Here is a 12,377-nt window from a genome sequence, read left to right as displayed (position 1 = left end):
TGGACCCAAAAATTTGTTGCGCCGTGTTACATTGGCAGAGCCCCTGAGGTGCCAGAACAGCATTACCCTCCCCCTCCATAAGTGACCTCATTTTACAAACTACACCCCCCAATGAATTTATCTACTGGTGCAGAGCATGTTGACACCACATGTACCTCACAGAATTTTTTACTATTGGGTGGTGAAGAAAGAATAATTACATTTTTACCACTAAAATGTTGTTGTAGCACCAGGTTTTTAATTTTTATAAGGGCTAAGAGGAAAAAATGGACCTCTTAGTTTGTTGTGCAATATCTCCTGAGTGGGCCAATACCCTACATGCAATCAGGAACTACTTTTCAGGTACAGTGGAAAGCTCAGAAGGGAGGAGCACCATATTATAGTGCTGATTTTACTGTTATGGTTTGCGGGTGCCATAACCCACTGGAAGAGCCCCTGAGGCGCCAGAACAGCAGAATCCCCAATACGTGACCCCATTTTACAAACTAATTTTACAAACTACACCTCTCAATGAGTTCATTTAGGGGTGCAGTGATCATATTGACACCACAGGTATGTCACAGAATTTTATACCATTGTAAAAAAAAAAAAAAATGTTACCACAAAAATTTTGTTTTAGCTCCAGATTTTACATCTTCACACGGGCAAATGGGTAAAAATCTGACCATAATTTGTCACACAATTTCTGATGAACGTAGAAATACCCCATATGTGGCTGTACAGTATGGCTTAGCCACACGGCGAGACTCGGGAGGTACGGAGCGCTATTTTCCTCCTGAAGTGCAGATTTTCCTAGAATAGTTTGAGGACTCCATATACAGAGCCCCTATGTGCTAGAAAAGCAGAATATCCCCTCAAGTGACCCCATTTTGGAAATTATACCCCTTTGGGAATTAATCTACAGGTGTTGTGATGATTTGACTCCATGGGTACAAGCAGCAGTGGATGTTGCTGAGCAAGAATTGATAAATCTGCTATTCTATTTCAAGTACATTATGTCCAGCTCGTGCTTCTTCAGACATGCACCCCTAAACTAGGCGAGCTCTTATCAGTACAGAAATACCAATGTGGACGTTAAATGTGGTTTAGGCACACTTGGGGCTCAGAAGGGAGAGGGGCATTTGGATTTGACAGCGCAGAATTTGCAGAATTTATTTTGGGGTGCTAGGAGCCATTTAGCTTTTCCAGAGCCTTTGTCTTACCAGTAACATGGAAGCCCCCTATAATTCTGTTAACAGGTGACAGACCTTAATTGGGACTTGCTTTTTTGTGGATTGATTTGAAGCTTTTATTGGGAACATTTTACATAACATTTTGGATCACGTTTATCCTGTGCTCTACGATGCGCACTTACATTGGGGTTTCCATCCTAATTTCTAAGTGACGTGATTTAGATGAAATCCCCAAGGGATCCATTCAGTATAATTTATTTTTCCGCTGATGGAGATGTAAGGCAGCTTGTTTTTTGCAGGACAAGATGACGTTTGCAGATATAGCATTGCTATATCTATTGCTAAAAGCATAGTTTTTTCTTCATTTTTTTTTCACGGTGTTCACTGAAGGGGTTAACTAGTGTGACAATTTTATAGGTCAGGTCTTTCTGGATGTGGCAGTATCAAACGTGTACTTTTTTTGTTTATTCTTATTTATTTTTTTATTTTTTTACATAAAATTACGTATTTATGGGTATAATTTATTATTATTTTGTTGTTTTTTTTTACATTTTTACAATTTTTTCTTTTACTTCGTCCCTCTATAGGACTTAAACTTTTAGCACTGTGATCGCTGATATAATGCACTGCAATGTACCAGCATTGCAATGTTTATACCTTTCAGTACTGCTCTGACAGAAGCCTCTTAGACAATGCTCTGAGCATGGTTTAATAGGCTTTCCATAGCCTGGTGACTCGGATGTCATCATGACGACCTTGGGTCAACATGGAAATGATCGGGACCTCTTAAAGACGTCACAGGGGACCCGATCGGAGGGGAGAGGGAGCCCCTACCTCTCCCTGCCTTCTAAATGCTGCGATCACTATCAATTGCAGCATTTAGGGGATTAAATGGTCCGGGGCAGTGCAGGCAGGTGTTAGCTTTCATGTAAGCTGAACTACCGGCGGCGATCGTGCGTGCACAGCTCCTGTGCTCACAAAATCGCCAGGATGTATCCAAATGTCCTAGGTCGAGAAACCCTTCCCAGCCAAGACTGATGAATACATCCAAGGTTGTGAAAGGGTTAATCTCTTCTAGTCACAAAGCTGTAGCTGATCAGGTCATTCTTTTATAAACCAGACTCAGGAATATAAAAGTGGCATTAAAGGGAATCTGTCAGCAGGTTTTTGCTATGTAAACTGAGGAGAATATGCTTTAGAGGTTAAAACACAGATTTCAGTGATGCTTCTCTTATCAAGCGCTGTGCTGTTGTTTACTTGTAATGATTGTTTTAGCACCAGGAGCTTATCATTGCTGGACTACAGCAGCATATGCCTGGTAGTCCAACTCCACCCCTTCCAGTGATGAGCAGCTCACTGTTTATAGTTATGTACATACAGAGCCTGGTGTGGGCGAGGTTAGCTTTCTCAGCTCTGCTTCAATACTAAATCTAAAAATTCTGATTGGATCAGAATGGCTACACCCAGTAATCTAAGTGATACATCATTGGATTCAGCTTCTCTTTGCCTACATCAGGCTGCTCTCAGATGAGGTATAAAACACCTGCTGACAGATTCCCTTTAAAAACATAATTTTCTCACTTTAACTGCAGTTACTGACATCTGTATGGTTGCAAGAGTTGAGAAGTACTTAAACTTTTGAATAGGTTAGTGCTAAAAGAAACATTGTAGTCAAGCTTCAGGATTTATACTCACAGCTGTAGTTTACTGTGCTGTAGGTGCAATCATTAAGAAGAGATAAAAAAAAAACTAATGCTACATTCCCATGATGAATATTTGGTGATTTTTTTAATGTTGCAGAATTTCTCCCCTACTTGGTAAATCAGGTTATTTGCAATTTTGATTTGTTTTTATTGTTTGTTTTTTTGTCCCTTTTTTGAATGTCATCTTTTAAATAAAATAGACAAGGTATAACCTGTGCTGATAGTGTGGGGCTCGACGTTTAAGAATCAAGAAGTAGGTTAAAATATTATATAATTTATTGAAGAATCTCATAAAATTAAAGACAAAAAAACTTAGGTGCCAATTTCTTTGGGTAGAAGATTGGTTCCTGTTGTTTTAGATAAATCTCGTAGGGAGTGTGGAAGGGTGGCCCATGAGTGGGATGAATTTCTTCTGTGGAAAAAAAGCGGGGTGGATTAATTGAGTAAGCTGGTGAGGGTTGGGTTTTACCTCCCAGTATAGGGATGGTTTAACGGGTACCTGGAGTAGTGGTATCCTGGATTTAAGTTGAGAGTTCGTGAGGTTTAGGCAGTTTGTAAGAGGATCACTGAGAATGAAATAAAGAGATAATAGTCACGGGTCTAGTTTCTGATAGGTGTCCCTTCTTGAGGGTATTTACCTTAGACTTGGGGGGCGAAGACCTGGTGTCTCTAGAAAACGGTGTCTGTATGCAGAGGTGTATCTAGGTCTTCTAGCAGCCGGGGCAAGAATTCAGTTTGGCGCCCCCCCCTGCGCTACTTCCCCAGCACATATGCGATTTACACACTAAGGCAACGGCCTCTATCAGTAATTAGTCAGTGTTTGGTCAGTATTTTTTCTCAGGAGTGGGAGCCAAAACCAGGAGTGGGTGATAAATGCAGAATTCATGACTTGTTTCTACACTGCTATAAAAAAATAAAGGGAACACTCAAATAACTCATCCTAGATCTGAATGAATGAAATATTCTCATTGAATACTTTGTTCTATACAAAGTTGAATGTGCTGACAACAAAATCACACAAAAATCATCAATGGAAATCAAATTTATTAACCAATGGAGGCCTGGATTTGGAGTCACCCCCAAAATTAAAGTGGAGAAACACACTACAGGCTGATCCAACTTTGATGCAATGTCCTTAAAACAAGTCAAAATGAGGCTCAGTATTGTGTGTGGCCTCCATGTGCCTGTATGACCTCCCTACAACGCCTGGACATTCTCCTGATGAGGTTGCGGATGGTCTCCTATGGGATCTCCTCCCTGACCTGGACTAAAGCATCCGCCAACTCCTGGACAGTCTGTGGTGGATGGAGAGAGACATGATGTCCCAGATGTGCTCAATCGGATTCAGGTCTGGGGAACAGGCGGGCCAGTCCATAGCTTCAATGCCTTCATCTTGCAGGAAGTGCTGACACACTCAGGCCACAAGAGGTCTGGCATTGTCCTGCATTAGGAGGAACCCAGTGCCAACCACTGTTTTAGATAAATCTCATAGGGAGTGTGGAAGAGTGGTCCATGAGTGGGATGAATTTCTTCTATGGAAAAAAAAGGGGGGTGAATTAATTGAGTAAGCTGGTGAGGGTTGGGTTTTACCTCCCAGTATAGGGATGGTTTAATGGGTACCTGGAGTAGTGGTATCCTGGATTTAAGTTGAGAGTTTGTAGGGTCTAGGCAGTTTGTAGGTGGATCACTGAGAATTAAATGAAGAGAGTTAGCTTAATACTCACGGGTCTAGGTTATGATAGGTGTCCCTCCCATACTTGGGGGGTGAAGACCTGGTGTCTCTAGAAAATGGTGTTTGCATGGGTAGGGCAGAGCGGGTATTGGGTGTGGTGTACACCTAGAACGGAGGAGGGATAGTCAATAAATACTATAGTATTAATAGTATAGTGAAATGGTTGGGTTCATTGAACCTTAGGTACACTAACCTAGGTGGTATATAATTGTGATATATACCCTTGTTGCCACAGGCGTGCAGCCGGGTGGAAGGGTGTGAGGCGGGCGGCAGTTATAATAAGGCTGTCTCTTGTTGGAGATGGATTGCACCCAGGTTGGTTTATCTGTGGTCTGTGAAGATTAGAACATTAGTAGTCAGCGGCTGGAGGTTTACCCCTGGTTGCCGTGGTGGGTTAAAACTGGAAGTCAATAATCTAAGATGTCAATAATCTAAGATGGAAACAGACCTTGCTTGTGCTCCGGACAATCGTACACACTAGGTGGTACCTTTAGCCGACAGTGTTCCTCCAGAGAGGATGGTGTGTAGATTCCTGGTAGTCTAATCATGCGGGGGACTCACCATTACGTCACAACTATGGCAGCTGTAAAGAGAGCAACCTGTACGGAGTCCCGGCTGACTATTGAGAGGAATAATGTGAGGAGACAGTATGGGGGAAGAAAAGTGTGAGTGGGAACAGAATAGAGACTGAGTAGTGGGTGGGCAATAGCATGGGGGGACAGTGTAAGGTCACAGCCAGGAGGCAAAGTGTGATGAGGGGGCACAGTATGGTGACTGAGCCCTATAGGGGGACACAGTGTGAGGACAGTGTGAAGAGGGGGCCAAGTATGGAAAGGAGAGGGCAGTGTGGAGGGCATGTACCATAAGACAGACAGTGTGGGGGTGATATTTTGTGCCCGGAATATAGTGAGGGGCAATTATTTATTCAGGGGCTCAGCGTAGGGCAGATATTTTTATTCAGGGGCATTATAATGACTCTGCTATCTTTCAGGGCATCGTGTGAAGATGTTCTGCAGAAGACCGGAGAAGATGGAAGTCTGTAGAGACGGTTGTGAATGAGAAAACTCATCATGGCGTCTAAGCAAGAGCAAGAAAAGAAAGAGAACGACTCCAGAGACAGTGTCATCTATAAGGTACCTGGATTTAAATGTTTTTTATGAAGCTGACATTTTTTTTTTTATTTATGTGACTACAGACTTCTGAATTCTCACAGTGCGCATGCACACTGTCCGGATTCTCTCGTGCCAGAAATTTGTATACATGCATTCACGTGCTGACTAGACATGCGTGGCCTCACTCAAAGAAAATGAATTGAGGGAGGCCGGACACGTCTAGTCAGAATGTGGCCAGAAGTATACAAATCGCATACTTGTGGTGACATGACCATCCACTGTAAGGGACCACAGCAAGGGAGAATCCTAAATGTGTGCAGTGCATGCACTGTGAGAATTCAGAAGCCTGCAGTCACACACAGTGACTGCAGACTTTCATCTCAAACCTGGACGAGCCCATTAATTATAAAATTAAGCCTTGTAGGCAATCCTGACAGCGTGTAAGTAATATCCTCACTGTCAGGATTCAGCTCTGCTTGCAGGTTCCATCAGTCATCACATGGCCACTTCACTCACATGCGATTTTCATACTTACGGTCACGTGACAGCGAGCTTTTCTTCCTGCTTCTCTCGGAGAGAATTAGAAATAGAAGCTCATCAGCATGTGACTAAGGCTACAGCCCCCACTATCAGTATTTGGTCAATATTCGGTCAGTATTTTATCTCAGGAGTGGGAGACAAAACCAGGTGAGGAACAATCAGAGGAAAGGTATAATGCACTGCTCAAAAAAATAAAGGGAACACTTAAACAACAGAATATAACTCCAAGCACATCAAACTTCTGTGAAATCAAACTGTCCACTTAGGAAGCAACACTGAATGACAATCAATTTCACATGCTGTTGTGCAAATGGAATAGACAATAGATGGAAATTATTGGCAATTATCAAGACACACTCAATAAAGGAGTGGTTCTGCAAGTGGGGACCACAGACCACATCTCAGTACCAATGTTTTCTGGCTGATGTTTTGGTCACTTTTGAATGTTGGTTGTGCTTTCACACTCGTGGTAGCATGAGACTGACTCTACAACCCACAGAAGTTGCTCAGGTAGTGCAGCTCATCCAAGATGGCACATCAATGCGAGCTGTGGCAAAGAGGTTTGCTGTGTGCGTCAGCATAGTGTCCAGAGGCTGGAGGCACTCCCAGGAGACAGGCCAGTACACCAGAAGACGTGGAGGGGGGCGTAGGAGGGCAACAACCCAGCAGCAGGACCGCTACCTCCGCCTTTGTGCAAGGAGGAACAGGAGGAGCACTGCCAGAGCCCTGCAAAATGATCTCCAGCAGGCCACAAATGTGCATGTGTCTGCACAAACGGTTAGAAACCGACTCCATGAGGGTGGTATGAGGGCCCGACGTCCACAGATGGGGTTTATGCTCACAGCCCAACACCGTGCAGGACGCTTGGCATTTGCCACAGAACACCAGGATTGGCAAAGTCGCCACTGGCGCCCTGTGCTCTTCACAGATGAAAGCAGGTTCACACTGAGCACATGTGACAGACGTGACAGAGTCTGGAGATGCAGTGGAGAGCGATCTGCTGCCTGCAACATCCTTCAGCAAGACCGGTTGGGCAGTGGGTCAGTAATGGTGTAGGGTGGCATTTCTTTGGAGGGTCGCACAGCCCTCCATGTGTTCGCCAGAGGTAGCCTGACTGCCATTAGGTACCGAGATGAGATCCTCAGACCCCTTGTGAGACCATATGCTGGTGCGGTTGGCCCTGGGTTCCTCCTAATGCAGGACAATGCCAGACCTCATGTGGCCGGAGTGTGTCAGCACTTCCTGCAAGATGAAAGCATTGAAGCTATGGACTGGCCCGCCCGTTCCCCAGACCTGAATCCGATTGAGCACATCTGGGACATCATGTCTCTCTCCATCCACCACAGAGTGTCCAGGAGTTGACGGATGCTTTAGTCCAGGTCTGGGAGGAGATTCCATAGGAGACCATCCGCAACCTCATCAGGAGTATGTCCAGGCGTTGTAGGGAGGTCATACAGGCACATGGAGGCCACACACAATACTGAGCCTCATTTTGACTTGTTTTAAGGACATTGCATCAAAGTTGGATCAGCCTGTAGTGTGTTTTTCCACTTTAATTTTGGGGGTGACTCCAAATCCAGGCCTCCATTGGTTAATAAATTTGATTTCCATTGATGATTTTTGTGTGATTTTGTTGTCAGCACATTCAACTTTGTATAGAACAAAGTATTCAATGAGAATATTTCATTCATTCAGATCTAGGATGAGTTATTTGAGTGTTCCCTTTATTTTTTTGAGCAGTGTAGAAACAAGTCACGAATTCTGCATTTATCACCCACTCCTGGTTTTGGCTCCCACTCCTGAGAAAAAATACTGACCAAACACTGACTAATTACTGATAGTGAGGCCGTGGCCTTAGTGTGTAAATCGCATATGTGCTGGGGAAGTAGCGCAGAGTGGGGGGCGCCAAACTGAATTCTTGCCCCAGGTGCTAGAAGACCTAGATACACCTCTGCATACAGACACCGTTTTCTAGAGACACCAGGTCTTCGCCTCCCAAGTATAAGGTAAATACCCTCAAGAAGGGACACCTATCAGAACCTAGACCCGTGACTATTATCTCTTTATTTAATTCTCAGTGATCCAACTACAAACTGGCTAAACCTCACGAACTCTCAACTTAAATCCAGGATACCACTACTCCAGGTACCCGTTAAACCATCCCTATACTGGGAGGTAAAACCCAACCCTCACCGCTTTTTTTCCACAGAAGAAATTCATCCCACTCATGGGCCACCCTTCCACACTCCCTACGAGATTTATCTAAAACAACAGGAACCTTTTAAGACACGTTGGAACCAATCTTCTACCCAAAGAAATTGGCACCTAAGTTTTTGTCTTTAATTTTATGAGATTCTTCAATAAATTATATAATATTTTAACCTACTTCTTGATTCTTAAACATCGAGCCCCACACTATCAGCACAGGTTATACCTTTTCGCCTTTTTTCCAGCAGTATATGGTTACTGCTACTAACAGCCGCAGATTGGGTGGGTAAACCTACCAGCGCCATACTCTTTACCTTTCTATCTTTTAAATAAAGCTGCTTGATTTTTGATACTTCCTGGTACTTGGTTTGGATAAAAATTTAATGACACAGTCCTTTGTGTACTTCATGCGAAAACAAGCTAAAAATACATATTCGTTTTTTAATTGAGGTTTTCCACAATAAATTCAATTCTATGGGGAAAATCTGCACATACAACTCAGCGTACTTGCAGCAGAAATTGGCATGTTGTGAATTTCTAAAATCAAGGTCAGTTTATGCACACAAAAAAAGCACAGTGGGCATGAGATTTCTATAAATCCCTCCCACTTTGCAGTAAAATGATGCATTTTTTGTACATCGAAAATACAGTGGGGGAAAGAAAGTATTTAGTCAGCCACCAATTGTGCAAGTTCTCCCACTTAAAAATATGAGAGAGGTCTGTAATTGACATCATAGGTAGACCTCAACTATGAGAGACAAAATGAGAAAACAAATCCTGAAAATCACATTGTCTGATTTGGAAAGAAATTTTTTTCAAATTTTGGTGGAAAATAAGTATTTGGTCAATTACAAACATGCAAGATTTCTGGCTCTCACAGACCTGTAACTTCTTCTTTAAGAAGCTCCTCTGTCCTCCCCTCATTACCTGTAGTACTGGCACCTGTTTGAACTTGTTAGCAGTATAAAAGACATCTGTCCGCAACCTCAAACAGTCACACTCCAAACTCCACAATGGTGAAGACCAAAGAGCTGTCGAAGGACACCAGAAACAAAATTGTAGCCCTGCACCAGGCTGGGAAGACTAAATCTGCAACAGGCAAGCAGTTTGGTGTTTAGAAATCAACTGTGGGAGCAATAATTAGAAAATAGAAGACATACAAGACCACTGATAATCTCCCTCGATCTGGGGCTCCACACAAGATCTCACCCCTTGGGGTCAAAATGATCTCAAGAGCGGTGAGCAAAAATCCCAGAACCACACGGGGGGACCTAGTGAATGACATGCAGAGAGCTGGAACCAACGTTACACAGGCTACCATCAGTAACACACCACGCCGCCAGGGACTCAGATCCTGCAGTGCCAGACCTGTCCCCCTGCTTAAGCCATTACATGTCCAGGCCCGTCTGAAGTTTGCTAGAGAGCATTTGGATGATCCAGAAGACTACTGGGAGAATGTCATATGGTCAGATGAAACCAAAGTAGAAGTGTTTGGTAGAAACACAACTCATCGTGTTTGGTGGAGAAAGAATGCTGAGTTGCAGCCCAAAAACACCATACATACTGTGAAGCATGGGGGTGGCAACATCATGCTTTGGGGCTGTTTCTCTGCCAAGGGACCAGGACTACTGATCTGTGTACATGAAAGAATGAATGGGGCCATGTATCGTGAGATTTTGAGTGCAAACCTCCTTCCATCAGCAAGGGCATTGAAGTTGAAAGGTGGCTGGGTCTTTCAGCATGACAATGATCCCAAGCACACCGCCGGGGCAATGAAGGAGTGGCTTCGTAAGAAGCATTTCAAGGTCCTGAAGTGGCCAAGCCAGTCTCCAGATCTAAACCCTATAGAAAACCTTTGGATGGAGTTGAAAGTCCGTGTTGCCCAGCGACAGATCCAAAACATCACTGCTCTAGAGGAGATCTGCATGGAGGAATGGGCCAACATACCAGCAACAGTGTGTGCCAACCTTGTGAAGACTTACAGAAAACGTTTGACCTCTGTCATTGCCAACAAAGGATATATAACAAAGTATTGAGATGAACTTTTGTAATTGACCAAATACTTATTTTCCATCAAAATATGAAAAAAATTTCTTTCCAAATCAGACAATGTGATTTTCAGAATTTGTTTTCTCATTTTGTCTCTCATAGTTGAGGTCTACCTATGATGTCAATTACAGGTCTCTCTTATCTTTTTAAGTGGGAGAACTTGCACAATTGGTCGCTGACTAAATATTTTTTTTTTCCCACTGTACATTGAAAATACACAGCATAAAACTCATCATGGAAACTTAACCTAACACTCTCTATGATAAAGCGTATCCATATTAAGGAGAAAAATGGAAGGGATTAGATTTCTAAACCCAGATTATCTGATTAAAATATGAGGGAAGTTCACATTATTCATTATAGCTCATAATAAACTTGTTCAGTTGCTACTTTAGCATGCAGTTAAGGTGCTTTGAGTGTTTTTTTTTAGTGCAAAACAACATATATAAACTGTACATTTATATGGTTAACTAAACTGAAGTTGTGTACAGGTAACATAAGTGCTAATACACACACATTCAGCATTTGATCAGTATTTTACATCAGCATTTGAAAACCAAAACAAGGAGTGGGTGATAAATCCAGAAGTGGTGACGTGTTTCTATTATACTTTTCCTCTGATTGTTCCACTCCTGGTTTTGGCTTACAAATACTGATGTAAAATACTGACCAAATACTGATAGTGTGAACGTGGCCTTAAGCACAGAAGCTTCAGGCCGGGATCAGAAGACAATATTCAATGGTCAGTATAGACTAATATCCAGACTGAACGTGGGTTTCCGGACATGAAATTACTGTCTCATAGGCATATTTTTTAGATTACAAGATGTACCGGACCGTAAGATGCGGTTGGATGAAAAGGAAATATAGGAAGATGTTTTTGGAACATCTGTGACTAGATCACTATTATGGCTTTACCTGTGGCTGACTCACTTATAGGCATATTTGAGTATCGCGCACTTATATGGGCTTCAGTGGATGACACTTATGGGGCTATCTGTATTACACACTGATATCAGGACATGGTGGTCGAGGCTATAATGCAAAGTATATATTGTATTTTGCGTCATAGAGAGGAGAGCCTTTTTCTCACTCAGTGTAAAGTATTCCAAGACCCTGGACCACGTTGCACTGAAGCAAACAAGAGCAGGACTGCAACCTGTTCTCCAGATGCTGGGGCTGAGAGCAGGACGCAGAACCAGAGACCTTCTCAGCTCCTGCAAGGTGACCCTCACCAACATATCTCACCCAGCAAAAACCCAGCAACAGAAGGCACAGAGAGCAGAACTGTCTCAAAAAACTGGATATCACTGAATAGCATCTAGAGCTCCTGCTGGATCACCTCCTCCAGGCACCACACTCCCAGGAGAAAGCAAAAGCACAGCAGTTGTGCCGAGCAGAGAGAGGATAAAAGACCACTATATGGCCACATAAACACCTTCATACTATTCATAAAGGTAACTTCACACTATAAGATAAAATGAAAGTTTAGCCCCAGTTTTTGGGACTACAAAGAGCTTCTTATAGTCAGAAAACTGCAACTAAAAACAGTGAAATATAGCCATCTGACTGAAAGTCCTCTAAATGGGTCTAAAAAAGAAATTAAAAAAAAATTTCTTTTAAAACCTGTTTAGATATGTACAAAATATAAAAAGGTGCACAAAATTTCTATCTATCATAATTAATAAAATTACATACATGTGCTGTAATTAGGCAGTCGTCAACTAGTGATGCAACACTAGAGATTATGAACTACGTAGATGTAAGGCGACATTATGGTTAAAGCCAAGTTCAGTTTGTAGATCTATATAGATTATTTCTGCTTTTAAGGCACAGATAACAGTGTAAAACTACTTTGTTT

At 42.7% G+C, this 12,377-nt stretch overlaps 1 protein-coding gene across 2 annotated transcripts in view; it reads right to left on the bottom strand.

Moving 5' to 3' along the window:
* IMMP2L (inner mitochondrial membrane peptidase subunit 2) overlaps positions 1-12,377 on the bottom strand; it is a 1,848,527-nt gene that overhangs the window by 1,102,205 nt on the left and 733,945 nt on the right. The gene's annotated exons all lie outside the window — the stretch shown is intronic.

Source organism: Phyllobates terribilis, unplaced genomic scaffold (assembly GCF_046119375.1).
Source record: "Phyllobates terribilis strain yellow unplaced genomic scaffold, ASM4611937v1 Scaffold_11__3_contigs__length_659146591, whole genome shotgun sequence".
NCBI lineage: Eukaryota > Metazoa > Chordata > Amphibia > Anura > Dendrobatidae > Phyllobates > Phyllobates terribilis.
Note: the sequence above shows the minus strand (reverse complement) of the source record. Positions and strands in the feature narration are given on the sequence as shown.